Consider the following 21,565-nt stretch of genomic DNA (forward strand, 5'->3'; position numbering starts at 1 on the left):
ACCAGGATCTCTTCTTGGGTCCAGACCGGTACCGTGTAAGTGAAGTCGCAGGCTGCTACCGAAGACAGGTTGCACAAGCAGCGGTTGACTCCCGGGATCACGGGCTTGAGCTGGAACGAGTTCAGGATCACAAAGTCGCAGGCCGTTCGCACGCAGGCACATCCTTTCCCAATGTAGACCACAGCGGAGCTGTTCTCCCGGACGACCTCAAAGGAGCACTCGTTGAGGGCGTCGACTTGCGGGGCTACACAGGGGTGATGAGGTGCAAAGGCTTGGTCTTGGCAAATGAAGCCGGTCTGGTCTCGATGCTGGCACCCTTGGAGGCTGACGAGCTGCCATCCGGTCGGGGTGAAGCGGGCCCAATGGTCGGGGTGGCGGGCGTAGAGGACTTCGGTGTCGCTGACTTGGAGTCCCAGAGGCACGACTGGATACACGTGGAATGACTCGTGCGCACTGGCCGTTAATAAAAATAATTTAAGCTCCTGGGTGGTCGGTGAGAATGAGGAATTTACAAGAGACCACCAGGATTCAAGCTCCAGTTCTATGGGTGACAATTTGGGCGTAATCAATCTTTTAATTTCCAGGGGCAAGTGCCCGTCCGTGGCTTGCCGAATTAGCCCCATGGCCACAGCCTGGTTTAATTGTTGGGCTTGCATACATGCCATGGCTATTGACATGTTGCGTTCCAAAGACTGTGTTCCTTTGAGTAGCAGAGAAAAATCTCTTTCAATTTGACTCTCCCAGTTAACTAAAATGGAGCTGATCTCGTGTTGCCCATTTGAAATGGAATTTAGGGACTGCACCATCGGTTTACCTAAGTCAGAGATGCTAGTCGTAACATGGGCAAACTTATTAGCGAGAGTCTCTATGTTGACCGAATCCATGATTGCTAAGCCTCCGGCTGCAGGAGCAGTCCAGTCGGCAATGCTTCGTCTGGCACGCGAGAGAGAGGGGGAGGGATCGATCCACAGTTGTAGCCATGCATTCCAACCCTTGCTACCGGCCTCCAGATAGGGAGCGCACTGCGGCAGCCTCTGGGTTACATTTAGTTCAGCTAAGTCTATGCGGATCTCTTTTAAAGACATTTGCGGGCGGACTAGAACTCTCTCTCGAATGTCAGTTTTCAAAACATGGGAGCCCACTATATGCGTGCCGCCTTGGCTTAATTGTTCATTGCTAGCAATCAAAGGGTCAATTTGGATGGTGTGGGTCTCCTGGGTCCGGATCAGCAGGGAGTAATTGCCTGGTTCGTGAGTCAAATTTACAAAGAGCAGCCCAAGCCGGTGAAATTTCTCTACTAGGGGCTTGGTTTGGCATTCGGGCGTCTGTTGAACCAGTATCCAATCGGGTGGGCCATGTTTGGCTAGGTCTTCCTCTTTTACAATCCAGGTCAGGTTCTCCCAGCGTTCTATAGTGAAGGAGATAACTGCGCCTGAAGGGGGCGTGATAGTGACTGCTGCCGATTCAGTGGTAGTAGTGCCTAGTAGGATGGTCATTCTAAAGGGGTCTCCTGCCTTCCATACTGCGGCCGACACTAAAATAACTTCACAGTATGGTCCGAAAGCCTCAGTGACAAATGGCGAGGTTTCGACATTGGCAGGGGTGGTATGTCTGTCTGCCACCGGGACTGCGGTGGGGGCTGGCCTGATACGGGGAAGAAACATACATGGAATCGGAGCAAGTGGTGAAACTGTATCAGTAGGCGAGTAACACACTAATTCTTGGGACAGAGTTTTGACTCCCACACATAAAATAACAAGCTCTGGGGGTCGGATCCACTGCTCTTCACAACTGCGGAAGTTAGTGCGATCCATGGGGGTGGTCATATTGCTCTGCTGCACAACTTTGCAGACCATCATTTCATTTCCTGCCAGTGTATTGATACATCTCCAGTGGGGGTAGGGCATTAATTTGGACGGGCGTCCCTCTGTCAGGGTGCCTGCCAGCACGAGCAAACACAGAGTAGCCAGGTGCCTCATCTCCTGGCCTTCCTTTTTCCTTTCTGTAGTGAAAATATCCTGGGGAGACCTGCGGATATAAGTACAGGTTCCCTGAGTTTCTTGCAGCAAAATAAATGAGTGAGGTGAAGTAGGGAAAAAGAAAAGGGAGGGCGTTTTTCTGCCAGCACTGTATGTTAAGCGGGGTTCGAACGAGAAGTCCCGGAGCACTAAGCGAGCCTTCCAGCTTGTTGCTCTGGGGGACTCCTATGCGAAGGTTTCTTTCTAAAGCGTGTATATTTCAGAGGGGAAACGTCTTTACGTCGAGCAAGGGTCGGCTGTGCGTTAGGCGGGATTATGCAAACTCGCCCCAGGGGTCCCTGGGTGCCTGGACTATGTGGCCTTCAGGTGCCCCTTGCTTGGCGGCGGGCTATTTTTATTTTGCGGGCTGAGAGTTGTCGGTCTAGCTCGGCCTGGCCTTGCCGTTCTAAAATGGAAAAAAACTAAAGAGCGGCTTCCATTAACTATAAGGGTTGCTGCAGACGGGGACCCTCGCTTTAATTTTCAAAAATGGGCCTTCGTCATATGTTTGCAGGACAACCAATTTTTGGGGGGGACTCCCTCGGGAGGCCCCATCTTCTGGTTTCAAAAAAAAGGTACACTGGGCAAAAAGAAAAATACACTAAGCAAAAGAAAAAATGCACTGAGCCAAAAGAAAAATACACGGAGCAAGAGGCATACGGGTGTGGGGTACTTTTGGGTTGCCCTTACTTGGGGTGCCTGGCAGGGCTTCATTATAACTTCAATATGTCTCCCCCCCTTCTTTTCCCTTGTACGGCACGGGCAAGGGAAAAGATATTAGTACGTGGGGCGAGCGGCTGCTGGCGGAAAGGGCCGAAGTGAAGCCGAGGGTGCTCGGCGGCGTTTATCGAAAAGCGGCGGAGGCGGCCGAGATCTGCCGGCGCCACTGGGTCTGGGTTATTCGGGGGTCATCTTGGCGCGGGGGATCCTGGCTATGTAAATGAGGCACGCTGCCCCTTGTGCGTGGCGAACGCACCTCAATAACATATTCCAGAGGGCACATATTTACAAAATACTGGCGGGTCTTTTACTTTTGCACTAAAGCGTACTAGATGGTGGCGCCGTATAGCAACTCACCATGACGAATATGAACATTAGTAAAAGAGGGGTGTTGGGCTATTTGGGGATCCTCTTCCAGGGGAGGCACGGCCCTCAAAGCCAAAGCCGACCATCATGCGAAAGCGTGGGTCTGGCAGGTGAGACCCCGAATCTACGTAGATGCGGGATCTTCACCAGCACGGCGGGTGAAATGTTTTCAAATACAGAGATCACCTTTATTGGTGTGTCTCCAATATTGGAAACGCATTCACTTTTGGGCTAAAGCCTCTCCAACCACTTTCACACACAGCAAATCTCTTTTGCCTGTGCAATTTTTTTCCGAACATGCGGCTTACAATCCAATTAAGAATCACTCTCGGTGGTGGTCCTATTTGGCTTTGGTTACCGTGTCTTCCCCAAGGGTCCCAACTGTGGGGCCCGCCTAATGAAGTTAAAGAATAGAATTGGAAAACTTTTAACATTTACACCGATATCTACATATTCTACTATTTCTTTTATTCTAAAGCTACAAAGGTCTGGTCTAAGGGGACACACGGTATCTCTGGCCCAGGGTGGAGGGATATCTGGCGAATCACTGGGCAGAGGGGGGCTGGACTGGTGGAGGTTCCCCCAGGGTCGTACACAGGAGGGGCGGTTTGCAGCGGCTTCCCTTTCCATTCTTTTAACTGAGAGGCATGAAAGTATTTTAGCCACGTTCCTCCTGTCCTTCTCTGGATGGCTACCTGATAGACAGCTGGGGAGACTCTTTTTGTGATAGGGACTGGGCCTTGCCACTTGGCTGCTAGTGAGTGCGCCTTTTGCGAAAACTTCCTGTACAGAACGAGCTGTCCTTCTTCCCACTGCCTGGGGTTCCTGACCCATCCCAATTTGCGGTCCATATCCTTCTGAGCTGTGCCCAACTTCTGGGCCACTTGCATGTGGACGGCGTGTATGGATGAGAGCAGGTCCTGGACCCAAGCATCATTAATCACTACAGGCTGCATGTCGGAAGGGAGCTGCGTATCTAGCCAGAAGGCTTCCGGGAGTTGCATTCTTCGCCCTGTCATTACCATATGGGGTGTGAGCCCGTGAACTGCGGTAGTGCCTCTAATGGCCATTAGGATTATGGGGAGTTTTTCATCCCAGTCTCTCCCGGAGGAGCGAACCATCTTGCGGAGAGCCTCCTTGAGGGTCCGGTTGGTTCTTTCTATGGCGCCTGAAGCTTGAGGGTGGCCGGCTATGTGGAACCGTTGCTGGATGCCTAGTGCTTTACAAAGCTCCTGTGTAACTTCTCCGATAAAGTGTGAGCCTAAATCGGAGTCCATGACTCGCACAATGCCCCATCTTGAAAAGACATTGTTGAACAGTAGTTTGGCTGTGGTGGCTGCATTGTTGCGCTTGCACGGAAACGCTTCGACCCATTTGCTAAAGGGGTCTATGACAGTGAGGCAGTAGCGATTGCCACGAGCAGTGGGGGGAAGGGGGCCGATAAAGTCAATCTGTATGCGAGCCCAGGGTCCATCAATTCTCTGATGCTGGAGGGGAGCTCTAGGTCCGGTGGGGTCTGCATTAACCATAGCGCAGGACAGACAGTTGTCTACCCATTGCGCTACTTCGGTGCGCATGCCAGGCCACCAACCAACCTCTTTTACCCTTTCCAGAGTCAGATCCTTGCCTCGGTGTCCCTGCTCGTGGACAAACTGAATTAAGTCAGCCCTAACTTCCAATGGTACTACCCAATGGCGTTCGCCGGCTGCATCTACTGCCCAAACTATGCCTTCCTCTTCTCTGATCATGAGTCTTCCTGTCTGATCCCTTCCTGCGGTTAGGAGGTCAGTTATTTCTGGGTCAGATAGCTGCAGTTGTGCTAGGTCTAGTGTTCCTGCGGTTCCCTGAGCTTGGCTGCGGGCTTGTGCCCGAGTGGTGACAGGGCGGAGGGGACAATCGGTGGCTAGTTCCGGTGGGGGAGCACTTTCAGTGGCGGCTGCCTTGGCTGCAAGGTCTGCCTGGTCATTCCAATAAGCGGTCTCTGAGTTCGTCTTCTGGTGTCCCTTGACATGGGTCACCTGCGTTGGGCCTGAGCGAGACTGGAGGAGTGCTGCTACTTGCTGCCATAGCTGTAGGTGGGCTACGGGTTTCCCATCGCTAGCTCTCCACCCCTGATTCTGCCACACCGGGAGCCAGACCGTGGCGGCTTTGGCCGTCCAATCCGAGTCTGTGTAAATGGCAAGTGGGCTTTCTGGGGGCTCAAACTCAAGCACCGCCAGAAGCGCTTGCACCTCAGCCGCTTGGCTGGAATGGGGACGGGCTGGACCTTTGAGGGTATGGGCGTCGCTCACTCGCACGGCGCCGTAGCCTGTCCGAGGGGAGCCTCCAACGTGAAAGGAGGAGCCGTCACAGAACCAGCATGTGAAGCCGTTCTGTCGGGCTTCCTCTAGCGGGACTCCCCAAGTGACTGGCCAGACAACCTGTGGTGGCGGGTCCAGGGGGCACTCGTGCTCGGTCCCGGTTACCAATAGGCCATAGGGGGCTGGTGGCTCAGTGGTTTCCCTTTTGAATTCTACTCCGCGGTTGACCAGGGCCAGGGTCCACTGGGCTATGCGAGCGTTTGAAACTTGTCCGTCTTGTATCTTTCCCGACAGGATATATTTGAGGGGCGTGTGAGTGGTTTGAACTATTGTACGTGAACCTCCTATGATAAATTCCCAATGGGTCAGACTCCAAACCAGAGCAAGGCATGTCTTCTCGCATGGGCTAAACTTAGTTTCTACTGCGGTTAGGTTGCGAGAGGCATAGGCTACTACTCTAGCGGTTCCTGCTTGCTGCTGGGTGAGCGTGGCTCCTATGCTCTTGTCTGATACTGCTAACTGGATAAAGAAGGGCTGGGTAACATCTGGATGGGCTAGGGCCGGGGCTGCGGCCAGACTGCGCTTTAGCTCGGCTAAGGCTGTCTGTTGCTCCGGTCCCCACTCCCAGGGAGTGTTCTTCTTGAGGAGAGCATAAAGGGGGCGAGCTTTGTCTGCAAAGGACTCGATGAAGTCTCGGGAGAAGTTAAAAGTTCCTAGAAGGGCTCTGAGGGAGGGGACATCGGTGGGTGCAGGCAGCTTGGAAATGACCTCCATTCGCTGGGCGTCCGGGGTGCGACCCTCGGGTCCCAGGGTCAGACCCAGGTACTTGACGCTGGTCTGAACCAATTGGGCCTTTTCCCTGCTAGCCTTGAACCCAGTCTCGCGGAGGAGTTCCAGGACTTCCCTGGTGATTTGGCGGGCTAATTCTTCCGTGGGGGCGTGGACCAAAATGTCATCCACGTAGCTCAGTACGTGGGGCCTCGAGGAGGGTTGGAGGCGTTCCCACATCTGAACTACATGAGCATGACAAATGCTGGGGCTGGAGTGGAATCCCTGGGGGGTCCGCTTGAATGCGTATTGCTGGCCGCGGAAAGTGAACGCGAACTTGTACCAGCAAGACTCATGCAACCGGATGGAGTGGAAAGCATTGGCCAGGTCTATGACCGAGTAGAACCGGGACCCAGCGGCAATGGCCGTTAGGATCTCATTATACTTGGCCACAACCGGGGCAACTGGAGGGGTGGTGGCATTCAGGGCACGGAAGTCGACCGTCATTCTCCAGGTCACTCCATCTGCTTTTAGAACTGGCCACAATGGGGCGTTGCAGATGGACTGCATCGGGAGTATGACGTCCCACTCAAGGAGTCCTTCTATAGTTTTGGCTATCCCTGCCTCAGCTTCCGCTGGGTACTTGTACTGTCGTTGGGGAGGGGGGTCCTTTCCTTCAATCAGGACGCAGGCGCCCTTCACTATCCCACACTCGGCCTTGTCTGTCACCCACACTTCGGGAAAGTCCTGAGCCCAGGGGTCTCCTGTGATGGGGGCGAGAGGAAGGGGGGCCTTGAGGGCTGCGCATCGATGGACCGCATTAACAAAGTCTGGGCCTCCCGGGATGCGCCACAGGAGCCCGTTCGCTAAGTCAATGGTCAGTCCCTCGGCACGGAAGAATGGCATGCCCAAAAGTCCATCGTCTTCTCCCCGGTTTGCGCACGCCGAAATCCGGGTGGCCAGGTTCCCAACGGAGAGGGGGATATCCTGCCAGACCGGGGATTCCTGCGTGCCGCCCCCAAAACCGGCGAGCTGCATGGTAGTGGGGGTCTGGGGGCCCTTTGTGACTAAGGTGGGCCGGAGTATATTAAGTGAAGCTCCGGTATCTATGAGGAGGGTGGCAGGCTTCTTCTTTTCCCCGGGAGTCCCGATCCCTGCCTTTACTGTCGGTCTCCCCCATGTGTCCGGCTTTAGTTTGGCAACTATGCCCACGGAGGGAGACTGGGACTCGGGGCAACCCTATTCTGATCCTGCACCCTGATCGGTGGAAGCGGCGCTTCCTCTAAAGGGGTTGTTGGGGCTCGGGCGTTCCCGAACCGCAGCTATCGGGGGATTCGAGAAGGGAGGGTCCGGCGGCAAAGGGGGCGCCGACGGAGGTACTGGGGGCTGCTGCTGGTCTTCCCATTCCATGATCGCCTTCATTAGAACGGACGTGGGCTTTCCGTCGAAGAGCTCCATGTTCGCTCCAATGTTTTTGAGGCGCATCCATAGTTCCCAACGGAGGGAGTCCCTGGACTGGGGCGTGCTGCCGCGGTCCCGGTAGCCCTCGTGGTCGCCCTGCGATGCTCCCCAAGCATTAGACTGATCTGGAGGCGGGTAGACCTGATGGTGGTACGGGTGCGATGCTCGCGAGTGAGAAGGGGCTATGGGTGCATCCTGTAGTCGGGGCTCGTGGGGTCCCGGCTGGGAGGAGGAACTGTAACTCGGGGTAGGCGCAAAGGAAACTCCCGGACGGTAGTCCCTCGGTCCTCTTCCCCGGTTAAAGCTACTGCTTCTTCCCCTCAGGATTCCTCCCCTTGCCTCCGGATACGGGCTGCGTCCCTGTGGTCGGTACTGAGAGTGGGGGCCATGATTGGCATAGGTAACTGCACTAATCGGCTCGCTTTCCTTTCTACGCGAGGCCGGGGACTTCACATGGCGGATGGCGCCGGTCTCTCGCAACAGGCCAGCAATGCTCCTGATGCGGGATTCCAGCTCTCCCCATGTAATGCTCCCGGGCTCGACTCCTGCTAGGGCTAGGCGAGTGGTGCTGTTGAGTCCATCTATGACTGCCCTCCTGAATTCTAAGTCGTCGAAGTCCGGCATGTCGCTCAAATCTAAATCTACCTCGTCTGCTAGTTCGGCTAGGAGCTGTTTCCTGGCTAAATATGCCTCTGGATCCTCTCCGGGTTTTTGAGACTCTGCAATATACAGGGCTTTTAAACTCTTGGTGGGCCACAGGAAGGCGCACAACTCTTTCATGGCACCATACTGACTGCGAGTGGCTAGTCTCCGGTTAGAAATATATGCGTTGAGGGAGGTGACTATTTCGGGGCTGGCACAATGGCGAGCCAGCTGAGCTACATCGGAGCCACTGGCGGAGGGCTGTGACATGGTCACGTGTGCAAACCATTGTATAGCTGAGTCTCGATTCAGGGGTCCCATGCGGTCCGCTATGGCTTGGAGCTCATCGGGCCTCCAATTGCGGGTCTCCTTAACTATTCGGTCTGTCTTCCTGCCATCATCGTCTGTGGTGACAATTTCTTTGGTAGCTATCGGATGGAGGGGCTGTGGAGCTTCCTCGGGCTGGGGCGAAGGAGGTGACCAGTGGTCGGTACTACCTTCGGGGAGGGCCAAGAGGGCTGCGGGATGCACGGCGGAAATTACGGCCTGCTGCATTCCCAGGTGCTGTTTTAGGGCCTCTAGCTCCCTCTTACAAGCGGAGTGGTCTGCTGCGGCTATCTTTGCAACTTTCTGCTCTGCCATGAACTGGGCAGCATGGGTTAATTTGGCAATTTTCTCTTGTCCTTCAATTACTGCGTGCTCAGCCATATCGGCACGAGCGGTGGCTACTTCAGCCTTGTGCTGGGCGTCCTGGAGGGCAGCGGCTAGTCCCTGCTTCTCCAGCATGAAGTTAACGCGTTCTGAACGCCACTCGGCTGCTTTTTCCTCATGTTCCTTCTTTTCTCTCCTTAGCTTTTCTATCTCCTGTTCCTGTTCTTCCTGAGCTATCTGTAGCTTATTAATTAGGGACACGCTGTCCTGTAGGGCGGTGAAAAGTGCCCAAGCTCCATACCTATCCTTCTTACTTGACCTGGGTTTCTCCTTCTCGCAAAAATCCTGGAAGGCGCTTCTAACTATTTGGAGCGGGTCAGGTCCCTTGAAGGAACCGGCTTCCCAGGGGCAATCTCCCTTCTTAACTAGCCACTTCTCCAGGCGGGGCACGGTGGGGGCTGCCCGGTACATTTTACTTTTTAGTTTAAGGCTGATCTCGGGGGAGGTTACAGAGTGGATCAGCGACACCAGGGGTGGGGCGATTAAAGCTGCTCAAGGGTTTTAACAACTTCTTCCTCTCTATGTCCCTTTTGGGAGGTTTATCCTTCCCTCAGGTCCTCAAGGGTTTTTACCAGGGGGTTTTAAGGTCCTACTTTTAGGTTCACAAGGGTATTTTTAAGGGTCCTACACTCTGTTCTTCTCCACCGGGGGAGAAGGAAAAATTCCTATTCCCGTTTTAAGCTTGCCTACAAGCCACGGGACCAGGAAAAGTTTACTGGCTCAGAGGGTGCTCTCAAGCTCTCTAAGCCCAAGAACCAAAACGCTCAGTGCTTCCAAGCCTCTGCCTAGAAGCCAAAGCTCAGGGGTCTCCCAAGCCTATACTCGGAAAACCAAAGCTCAGGGGTCTCCCAAGCCTATGCGCTCAGAAAACCAAAAAGGGTTCCCAAGCCTCTGCTCAGGAACTGAAGTGCTTCCAAGCCTCTGCTCAGAAGCCAAAATGCTCTCAAGCTCTCTGCCCAAGAACTGTACTCAAAGTGTCCCCAGGCCTCGTGCTCAGAGACAAACGGTTAAACTGTCTCCAAGCCAAGACCAAAAGACTAAATGCGCTCAAGGACTGCCTCTGCAAGTCCCCAAGCAAAATTGCTCAGGAGTAAAGCTTACTGTACTCCCAAGCAGAAAGCGCTCAAGAGTTCTAACAACTCCCAAGCAAAAGTGTGCCCAAGAGTCCCACTGACTCCCAAGCGAGGTGCGCCCACGAGTCTGACTTAAAACTCGCAAGCGGAAAGGCGCCCAAGAGTCTACCTTAAAACTCTCAGGCGAAAAGCGCTCAAGAGTCTAACTTAAAACTCTTAAGCACGGTGCGGCCGGCTGCCGCAGGGCTTCAGGAACCTGGCTTCAGATTCCCAAAGCTAAACTAAAACGAACGGACTATCAATCCCTTCACGTTTCCTCCGGAGCGGGGATTGAAGCCTAAGTGCTGGCAGGAGCGGGGTCTGGACGGACTTAGGAGAGACGGGGGAGGGCGGAAAAGAATTTTATATGTGCTGCTTCAGGATATATATCTATAGAGCCTACTTCTGGGATCCCACCCACATAGACGCGTTTAGGCGGCCCGGAAGGTGGCCAGGAACTTCACCAGTTCAGAGGTCCTTACCCACAGTACACCGGTTATAACGGCTGGAGGGCCTCGCGGTGCACCACAAAAGGCAAGTAGTCCAAAGCTGGCTGAAGGAGGAAATGGGGAAAAGCCAACCCACAAGATAGGAAATGCTCGCTAGAGCCACACACACTCACACTTTTAATTCCCTAAGCTAAATTGCGCTCTTTGCACTGAGGTCTGGAAAATTTTCCTCTAAGTCAGTTCGCCGAAAACACGCGTGTCGACTCACGTGTATTCACACGAACTGGGTTATGCCCGCATTCTCCACCAGTAAACTGTTACCAGAACTGCTCTTTATTATAATGGGGAATTAGCTATAGCAGTCTGTAACTATTAATATTAAGCGAGGATCATAACCTATGTTTACGGAGGTCCCGATCCCAGACACTCTAGTGAAAAAGAGGCAGACAAGGATTAAGGTTCAAACACGTGTATTGAGTGTAGCGTAAGCCTAGCTTGCACAAGCATACAGAGAACACACAAGACCTAAGAAATACAGGGTATGAAATACAGAGACGTTCGCATTAGCTGGTTCCCAACGATGATAGGGGGGAATACTCACTTATCCTGGAGCGAAGCAGAGACACAGCAGCGAGGGTGGCCCAATGCCAGCACTGGGACCACAGACGGACAGCAAGGAGGTCTGGATAGGGAATGGCCGGAGCACCGAGTGGTCTGGGAGACCAGCTTAAATACCCCAAAACGTACCCTGGGGCTGGTGCTGTACCTGGTGGTTCTCACAAATTAAAACAAAGGGTCTAATGGGCTACTGAATGGCTTGGATGGGCCACTTTGGTAATCAGATTGTGATAAGTGACACCTCAGGAAGAGGGGACAAAAGAGGGAGGGGGAAATCCAAGTGGGCTGAAAGGATGTTCCAGCGGACAGGGCTTGTCCTGATGTCATCAGCTCTGGAATGCGGAGGTTTCTTTGAGATGCATTCTCTAAGTGCTTGGGATGGTCGGCACTTAGTTCTCCTCAGGGGCGGCTCCTAAGATATGCAGAGCGGGGCGAGGTGCTCTCGCTGCGGACGTGGTGTGCCCGCTTCGCCGAAATGGCTTCCCAAAGCAGTCTTCCTCTCAGGGTCTTCTGGCTGCCTGAGAACATGGATGCCGGCTGGGCATAGCTGGGGCTGGTTTGCAGGTTGCCCGGTAGCGAGGGCAAGCTCGGGGACCGGCCCGCGGGAGGCTCCAGGCGGGAACTGACCAGGGAGCGCCTAGCCAGGCTCGCTGGAGGTTTCCCTGGCAGGCGCCCGGCTGCTAGCAGCGGCTTGGGCCCATATGAGGCAGGCTTCCATGAAGGCAGGGGAAACAGTACTTTAAAACACAGTCCAAGGCAAAGAACAGGCACGGTCCGTGGTAGATGGCAATGCAGGCACGGGGCACACAGTCCAAACGCACACTGGGAAGTCCAGATACAGGTCAGGGCAGGGTTGCCCAGAAAGAGAGTCCTTTGTGCAGTTATCCAAACATGGAGTCGGGGAACTACACAGTCTATTGCAGCAGCAAGGCAATTAACACGCAGGCAGGAAACTGACACGTGTATCAGAACACACACGTGCAAAGCAATCTTTGTGTAGCAATAAAACAGCAATGCAGGAAACTTTAGCACAGTTCATGGCAGGCTTTAAAGCAGGGGAGGGGGCCTACTTGGCAACAGGGATTCAAACCCAGGACTCTCAGATCACAGTCTGACACTCTAATAACTAAAATATGCTAGTTCCTCTGCTTGTCCCACCAGAGGTTGCACAACTCCCTTTGTAAGTCCCTTCTCTAACATTTGATGTTCCTTTCTATCTACATATAATGTTCAATATTCTATGGTATAGCTCCACAAGCACAGCTGCACTGAAGGTTCTGTGCCATTCCAAAGCTGCAGCAGTTCGATCTTCTCCACTTTCTGGTACATCTGTGTCTGTCTGATGTGGACAACTCTTCTCAATACTAGCTGATTCCGCACACATTGGATAATGCACTTTCAATGCACTTTATCAATCGTTTGAGGTGGATTTTTTGTTCCGCACACAAAAAAATCCGTTCCAAATGATCTATAAAGAGGATTGGAAGTGCATTATCCAACGTGTGTGGAATCACTCTGAATTTTTCGAGTGTCAAACAAAAAATCCGCTTCCAAATGATAGCTAAAGTGCATTGAAAGTGCATTATCCAACGTGTGTGGAATCAGCCACTGTCTGGACACTGAAAACAGAAATGGGCCTCTCCTACCACAGATAGCTGGGCAGATTCTATGGAGACTTGATCACAGGGTTCTGACAATTGCGAAGGGTGTATCTAATATCAAGTTCTTTATGAGTTGACCCAAGTTTATGCAGTTAAACTCTGGCATTAGTTTGCTTCTTCCTCTGTCAGCAATCAATTCTGTCCTGGTGGGAATCTGTGCAAATGGGGAAGGAAAGAGTCTCCAAGAGAAAAATATATATAACGGTGCATCTATATTCAGCTGGAAGCCACATTCTCTACGTACTAGTTGTTTGGTTTATTTATTTCTGCCAACATTCCAGGAGATTTACTTCGGATTTTAATCTGACCACCCCAAGCCCCCCATACTGAACCTGTGCACTGATTAAAAGTAAAGGCAGCACGTTATGAAAGTCAGCAAATCTGTGATTCAAAAAAGGACACCTTACCAAGGGGTCAGTATTTTATATTAAGAGGAAAAGTCTGAAATCAGGGAAGAAATGCTACTTTTGGAGTAAAGAGATTCTATTGCTCTGAAAGCGAACATTAATAATTCATTTCTTTATAGAATTCTCTACTCTTGGCTCTGTGCAGGTATAATAGTTTGAAAGACCTTCTACGGGAGGCGAAATATTAAGTTTTCCCTACCTCCAACAAATTTTAAAGCAATCCACCTTGATGTGACAGGCAGCCCTCTGGCTTGAAGACAGGAAGCTTTGAGTACCTAGGACAAAAATTAATCTTTATAAAATAGAGTGCAAGAATAACGTTGCCGGATTGACTTTGCCATTTCCAAAGTGCAGTCGTTGGAGTGGTTTTCTGTCTGAGATGCCCCATTAGTAGGTATAATTTTTTGTAGTTGTTCTTTGAAGGACCAGGGCAGCTATCATCCATAACCAGGAACATCTCTTGAGCTTGGGCAGAGAGGGGAAGGGACCGGGAGGAATTTGAGTAGTTGTGCCTCATTTGGGCTCTTGCCAAGAGTCCCAGATCACTGCCTATGGCCTTTTCCCCTTTTGCTGGCTGTGCGGCATTAAGGCTGGCTGGTGGGGAGAGGTCTGTGCTGGACCATTACAGAAGAACAATTAGAACTAGTCCACCCTCTTCGATAGCAGTATCTGCAGAAGCAGCAAGGGGCTGTACAACAGTGTAGGGCACAGAGCAGCAGAGATTGAGATAGAAGCAGAGGTGGTTTCTGTGGTGAGAACCAGTGTAGAGAGTCTGTGAAGGGCTTAAATCCACCACAGTCACTTCCACGGTGAAGTAATCTCAGGATTTTCTGAGATACCCCATTATTAGATAGCAGAACACTCGTTGAGGGAAAGCAGAGCAGATTTTTTTTTAAGTTGTTGTTTTTTGATGGCTAGTACATGCTCTTGGCCTGCTCCAGCCATGTGTATGCAGAAGGCTACAGAAGACAAGGGAAGCTGTGCATGCATTGGAACTGCTCTATACTCTTCAGTGTAGGAGATGGTTTTGCACATGCAAAGGGTAGTTACACATAGAACTTCCCTCAAGCCTAAAGACAGATCAGACTTGGTAGCACTATCTAGTGAGGTCATCCTGCCCACCAGGGGGATCCATTGCAAATTTGGTTGCACAACTTAGTCATGATTCCCCTTGTTGCTCAAAGTAGAAACTCAAGACCTGCTTCGGCCTGTTACTGTTCATAGTGGTGTCTGGTTGGTCACTGTGGGAAATAGGTTGCTGGTTTAGTTGGATGATATTCTTAGGTGGCTTTCTACTAGTCTGGTCTGGAAGCCTATAGTTTTATGGTTTGGCCAAAACTTGGTGATGGAAGAGGGCAAATCCTCATCTGACATCCCCCAAGACTCAGGTAGGGTTTCCAGCCTCCAGGTGGTAGCTGGTGATCTCCCGGAATTACAACTGATCTCCAAAGTACAGAGATCAGTTCACCTGGAGAAAATGGCTGCTTTGGAGGGGGGAATCTGGCATTATACCATGCTGAGGTCCTTTCCCTCCCCAAACCCTGCTTTCTCCAGTTTTCAGTCCCCAAATCTCCAGGAATTTCCCAACTTGGAGCTGGCAACCCTAGACTCAGGTGAGCCCAAGGCTGGATATTCGCCGCATTCTGACCAAAACCTTTTTCTTGCCTCAAAATATGATGATCAATCACACCCAGACTGTGAACAACATTTTACAAGACACTGATTTTAAATTTATACACACATGTCCAAGTTTGGTATAATTTGGGATTGTTATGGGGTGAGAAAGTTTATCCTGAAATTCACTTTTTTAGATATAGCTAATGAGTCTTCTTATTCTCTCGCTCACTTTTACTTTTAACAACCGGATTCTTTTTCATTTCTCTTCAAAGAGACATCAAGGTACGCGTTGGTAACTTCAGCCCTTGCAGTTTTATGTTGTTATACCCCGGGGGGGGGGGTGCTCTCGCAGGAAGATAGGAAGGCTTTGGAAGATATTGTCTATCTCTGAGCATCTACTGAGTGAAATTCTGAGATTCTGCAGAACCTTCCTTCCTGCCCTTCCTCTCTCCAAATTCTCTTTCATCAAAAAGGAATTGATTAGAAACCGTCTCCAAATTCTTAAAAAGAAGAAAAAGAAAAGGATTGTTCACTTTTAGAGAGAAACTGGGCAAAGAGGAATTACGAGAATTTTTCTTAACAACCTTAGTGTAATTTGAAGGGTTGCTTTCACCTTTACCAATGTCAGAAGATGCCTTCTGTTTGGAAAGCTTAGCTCTAGATTTTCTCAAACGTATTTTCTGATCAGTGGTTATTATTTAATCATTAACAGTCATAATATTTGATCATTAACAGCCTTTTCTAAAACCAGGAGAAGGCTGTTGGATTTGGAGGTTGGTGTGGACAGAATGGAGGGAACGTCTAGTGCTCCAGGTTGACACTAGTAGAACAAAGAAGACTGCTAATGCTGGAGGTTGGTACTTTTGGAGCAGAGGTGCCTGCAAGTGCTGGTAGAGTGGAGGTGGCTAGGGTGCTGGAAACCAGTGGAGCAGAGAGGGTTGTCCCTTCTGGAGGGTAGTGCTGGTGGAATGGAGGTGGTTGCCACTGCTGGAGGATGACCAGGGCCATATTAACCCATGGCTGGGCCCCTAAGCTTTCAGGTATTTCATCCCCCCTCCAGCACTTCAATCTTTCACCCCACTACAGCTGATGACTGCCTGACCCTGGAATGTTAAGTACTAGACTGCAGTACATAGCCCTATACCCATTTTAGGGGTCTCCCGAAGAATTCTATCCACAATTTTTAAAAATATTTTAATTGCATGAGTATAACTCTTCAGTTCTGGGGATATAATTGTTCAATACTGTAATATTTCTAACAACAACAACATTTGATTTATATACCACCCTTCAGGATGCCTTAACACCTGCTCAGAGCAGTTTACAAAATATGCTATCATTATCCCCACAACAACAATCACCCTGTGAGTTGGGTGGGGCTGAGAGAGCTCCTAGACGCTGTGACTGACCCAAGGTCACCCAGCTGGCTTCAAGTGGAGGAGTGGGAAATCAAACCGGGTTCTCCAGATCAGAGTCCCTTACTCTTAACCACTACACCAAACTGGCTCTCTGAAGTGAATTTTTTTATTATTATTTATTAAAAATATATAATTTATGGATAATTGTTTTAATATGAGACAATTTGTTTCACTTCAATAAGGAACTAGTTAATTATCTTATTAATAGAGGTTGTATAAGAGAATCAATTAATTGTAATTTATGTGGGGGTGTCCCTCAGCAAAAAAAAATTGGTGAGCTCCTAGTCCCCGTGGGGTCCCTAGGCTTCGGCCTAGTCAGCCTTATGAATAATATGGCCCTGAAGATGACACATGAATGCAAGTGACTACAAGTGCTGAAGGTTGGTGTTCATGGAGCGGAGATGGTTGCCACTGCTGGAGGAAGGTGCTGGAGGAGCGGAGGTGGTTGCCATTGATGGAAAATGGTGTTGGCAGAGTGGAGGAGGTTGACAGTGTTGGGGGATTTTCCTGGTGAAGCTGAGGTAGTTGGTAATAGTAGAGGAGGGTGGTGCTGGTGCGGCGGAATTAGCTGGTCAAGTTTAAAAACATCGAGATGGAAGACGTTCACCCGTGTTCCATTTAGCATGCAGCCTCCTATGTGGAGCTCCCTCCGACAGTCTTTCATTACATTTCTTTGTAACTCCATCCCTGCCTTCCAGTACATGGTGTGTTTTCAGCTAGTCTCCTTGACACTTAAGTCAAACCAGAATCTCATCATTTGTTCCCCCAGCCCCTGAAAAGGCTCGGTGTACCAGCCCCCAGAAAGAGCTGATACACTGTCCAATCCTTCTCCCTCTTCACTGATCATTACTCAGTTGTAGTACAATCTCAAACAATCATGTTGTGTTTGTTACAGAATTAAATGACTCTGTCTCTTTTGTCCATGCCAGAAGGTGCAGCTGTTAAGCAGGATTTTTTTGTTGTTGTTGTTAAAAGACTGAAATGCAACAAATACAATATGACCTTGAGCTGAAAGGAAAGATGTATGTAGAGAAGAGGGGAAAGGTCCTTTCCTAACAAAGGCAGAGATATTTCATAATTCAATTACCATCTTGTTCAAAATGACTGTTATACAAATCGAGAAGTCATTCAAATTACCGAACTTCTACAAAGGTTAGGACTCTTCCTGAAAAAAAGGAAAAAAACATTCTTCACTTTTTCTCTGCATGGAAGGATATATTGCACGTATCATATAAATTAAGAGAATAATGGCTCAGCTCAAAGTGTACGTGGACGTCTTGAACAAAGGAACAGATGCCTTCTTGTCATTTTTCATGTAATGTCTTCTTGACATAGGACCACTTTGGTGAACAGCTTCATACACGCCTAGTCATTCTGATGCACGGGGAGAACATGAATCTCACCAGAAGAAATATGTGCTTCTCTCAGCTCCTTAGAAGATGAGGAAGTATGAGGGACAGAGACAAATATCAGAAGGGTCATATGGAAGAGGGTGAAGATTTGTTCTCTTCTCCAAAGGACGAGACTAGATCTAATGGGCTTGAGTTACAGGAGGGTAGATGTTGGTTGAACGTGAAGAGAAACTTCCCAAGGGTAAGAATGGTTCAACAATGGAACCAATTACTTTGATATGGATGGGCTGTCCTTTGCTGTAGGTCTTCAAGCAAAGCCATCTCTTGGGAATACCGTATTTCTGGATTTATAATGTTGCACAAGGAATTGAAGTAGCCTATAAGGCCTCTTTTAACTATAGGACTCTATTCCTCTCTGCATCACATCGTAGGCTCGTCAAGTTTGTGACTTGAGGAGAGCTGTGAACCTGTTACCCTAAAAACTTTTCAAAGCTTTCCGTGCATTCCTAAGAACACTTTCCTGGGAGAAAGCCCCATTGAATAAACCTGGATAGGATTCTGAGTAGATCTACAAAGGATCACACTTTTGAGCATCAGTTTGATTTCAACACATTTTCAACCCTTTCACTGTATTCTGCTGGTTGTCAAGCTTCTTAATCTTGTAGGACATTTTTACATTACCATTCCAAATTTTCTTAATATCTTTGTGTGTATTTCCATCATTTCGTTAACACTTGTATATACCACTTAGCCAATGATCTCAAGGCAGTCCACAAAATTCTTCATAAAAATATAAAGTAAAAGTACAACTATAAAGCCCTCAACAATTTAAAATCTCAGTGATACCATTATCAAACAGCAATCTAGTCAACATATTCAGAATATCAGCAGTGCAATCCTTAAAAGAGTTACTCTAGTCTAAGCCCATTGAAATCAATTAGATTAGACTGGAGTAAGGATTGCGCTGTAAAACACAGATGGTGAGTAATTTACAGATGGAAACATATTTGGAAGAGCAAGATTCAATTCCAGTAGCACCTTAAGGACCAACAAGATTTCCAGGGTATAAGCCAGGGGTGGCCAAACTGCAGCTCGGGAGCCACATGTGGCTCTTCTAGACATATTGTGTGACTCCCAGAGGTCTCTGAGTATTGCTGTGGCCATACGTTTTATTTTAGTTTATTCCCCCCCCCTTTTCTCCCTCCCTTTCCTTCTTTCTTTCTTTCCATGTCTTTCATAGTTTAAATAAAAATGTTGGGGTTGCCAGGTCTGACTCAGAACATACCTGGGGACTTTGGGGATAAAGCCAAGCAAAAACATGACATCACTTTCGTGATATCACTTCCAAGTCAAAGATCAGGTGATGGCTCTTCCCAAGCTCCACCACTTCCGATGATGTCACTTGCAGCATACTGCACCAAAACCCTACCCCTTCCTGTGATGTCACTTTCAGGAAACTCCCCCAAACCCACCACTTCATCTGAAGTCATTTCAATGCATCGTGTCTTACGGCTCTCAAACAGCTGACGTTTATTCTATGTGGCTCTTACATTAAGCAAGTTTGGCCACCCCTGGTATAAGCTTTCAAGCTTATTCTTTTCTGATGAAGGGAGCTTTGACTCTCAAAAGCTCATACCCTGAAAATCTTGTTGGTATTTAAAGTGCTACTGGACTTGAATCTTGCTGTTTTACTACAGACCAACTCAGTTACCCACCTAAAACCATCTTCACATTTGGAAGAATGGCTGGAAGCCATTCTAAGTCCATGAGATAGAGGGGGTTATACATCAAATAAAAAAAAATCTTATTGTGGTGGCTGTACAGACGTTCCAAAGGCAATCAGAGAACCAGGTATCATCACTCATTTTTCACCAAATACCTGAAGAAGTACAAAATGTCTTTGCATGATTCTGACATGTAAAATTCGTCAGAGAAGGTACCCAGCAAAGAGATTCAGAGACAGAATTCCATAGGTGAGGGCACACAAAATCAGGTCTTTGATAATAAAGTGCTTTTGAGAACAATATGGACAAAAGAGGCTGGTCTCAGCCCCAAGGATTCAGAAAATTCCTTTTTTTAACAGCCTGACATCTAGCTCCAACTTTCTAAAAGTTTCTCAACTTCCGCGTATTAAAAAGAGTAGTTTGAGGTGGGTAGCCATGTTGGTCTGTAGTAAAAGAGTAAGATTTGGGTCCAGTAGCACTTTAGAAACCAACTAGATTTCCAGGATTTGAGCTTTCGAGTACTTTCTATCAACTTAATTAAAATTAGGTTGATAGAACATGGGTGCAAAGTGCATAAAATTACATCTGTAATGTGAGTAAAATCTTATGTTCTCCTGATTCAACTCTGGGGGAAATCCACTGTTCCATATTTGCAATGGATGTGAAACCTAATTACAACATATATTATAGCCAGCTTCCTGACAATCTAATTTGCAACACCCCTCCCCTCCCACCATCTACCAGGATTTTAAAGACTCCTACCTTATTCCACTCCTCATATCAGCCAAAAGGGAGCTTTGACTCTCAAAAGCACATGCTCTGGAAATCTAGTTGGTTTTGCTCAAGAGCTCACACCCTGGAAATCTAGTTGGACCCAAATCTTAGTCTTAAAAAGAATAGTTTACCAAAGCAAAAAGAAGATAGTCAGTCTAGCTGTTACAGTAAGTAATCTAGGATGAAGCAGACATTTGTTAGACATCAGCAAACAATGTAGTCGGTGGGGAAGCAGGTATTGTCCTTATTGCTGAATATTAGAATATTTAAACTAGGACTTGGGAGTCCTGGGTAGACATGGGCACGGACAAAAAAAAAAACCCCGAACCATGAGATTGATGTTTCGTGGATTTTAATGGCCAGTTACGACCCAGTTCGTGGTTTGTGGGGTTTAAATGCCCCTTTCCAGCTGCTTAGCAGCAGCATGGAAAAAACATTTAACAGTTTAAAGGGCCCTTTCCTGCTTTGCAAGCAGCAGGTCCTTTTAAACTATCAGCTGGCAGGCGGCAGGGGTGGATCCCCCCCCCCCGCTGACTGCCAGCTGATAGTTTAAAGGGCCCTGCTGGTAGCAGGGCCCTTTAAACTGCCCTAACCCCAGCCCTCCCACCCCCACTCCCCCAGCCCCAACCCCTGCCCCACACTTACCTTCCCCTGTGGCATGAGGTCCTCCCTCTCCTCCCACGAGGGGCAGTAAGGCCATTTTTGGCCTCCTCCATCCCTCTATGGGCCTGCGCAGGGGTGGGGGAGGCCGAAAACGGACTTGCCACCCCTCCAATGGCATGCAGCCATTTGAGGGGATCCCCCCTGCCGCCTGCCACCCGATAGTTTAAAGGGTTCTGCCCTTGCAGGTCCCTTGAAGGGGCAGTTTAAATGGCCATTTCCCTGGGGAAATGGCTATTTAAACTGCCCCTGTAAATACGACCCAACGAACCAGTATAAAGTTCGTGGAAGTTCCGGAAAAGGAGCTTCCATGAACCCTGGTTTGTGGTTTTTTTTGGGACATATTTCAGTTCGTGCCCATCTCTAGTCCTGGGTTCAAATCTTCACTCAGCCATAAAGTTTACAAAGTGACTTTGAACCTAGCCTATCTCCCAGGGTTGCAGTAAGGGTAAAATGGAGAAGAACCATGAACGCTACTCTCAGCTCCATGGAGGAAAGGCAGAATACAAATATAATATATATAAAACTATTGGATGGAGCCAGCGTGGTATAGTGCTTAGAGTGTCAGAATTAGGATCTGGGAGAAACAGGTTTGAATCCCCACTCTGCCATGGAAGCTTGCTGGGTGACATTGGGCCAGTCATAGACTCAGCCTATCCTACCTCACAGGATTGTTGTGAGGATAAAACAGAAGACAAGAAATTATGTAAGCACCTTGAGTCCCTGTTGAGGATCAAGGTGGGCTATAAGTGAAGTAAATAAATAAATAACAAGTCAATCCTAAGTA

Source organism: Eublepharis macularius, chromosome 9 (genome assembly GCF_028583425.1).
Source record: "Eublepharis macularius isolate TG4126 chromosome 9, MPM_Emac_v1.0, whole genome shotgun sequence".
NCBI classification, from domain to species: domain Eukaryota; kingdom Metazoa; phylum Chordata; class Lepidosauria; order Squamata; family Eublepharidae; genus Eublepharis; species Eublepharis macularius.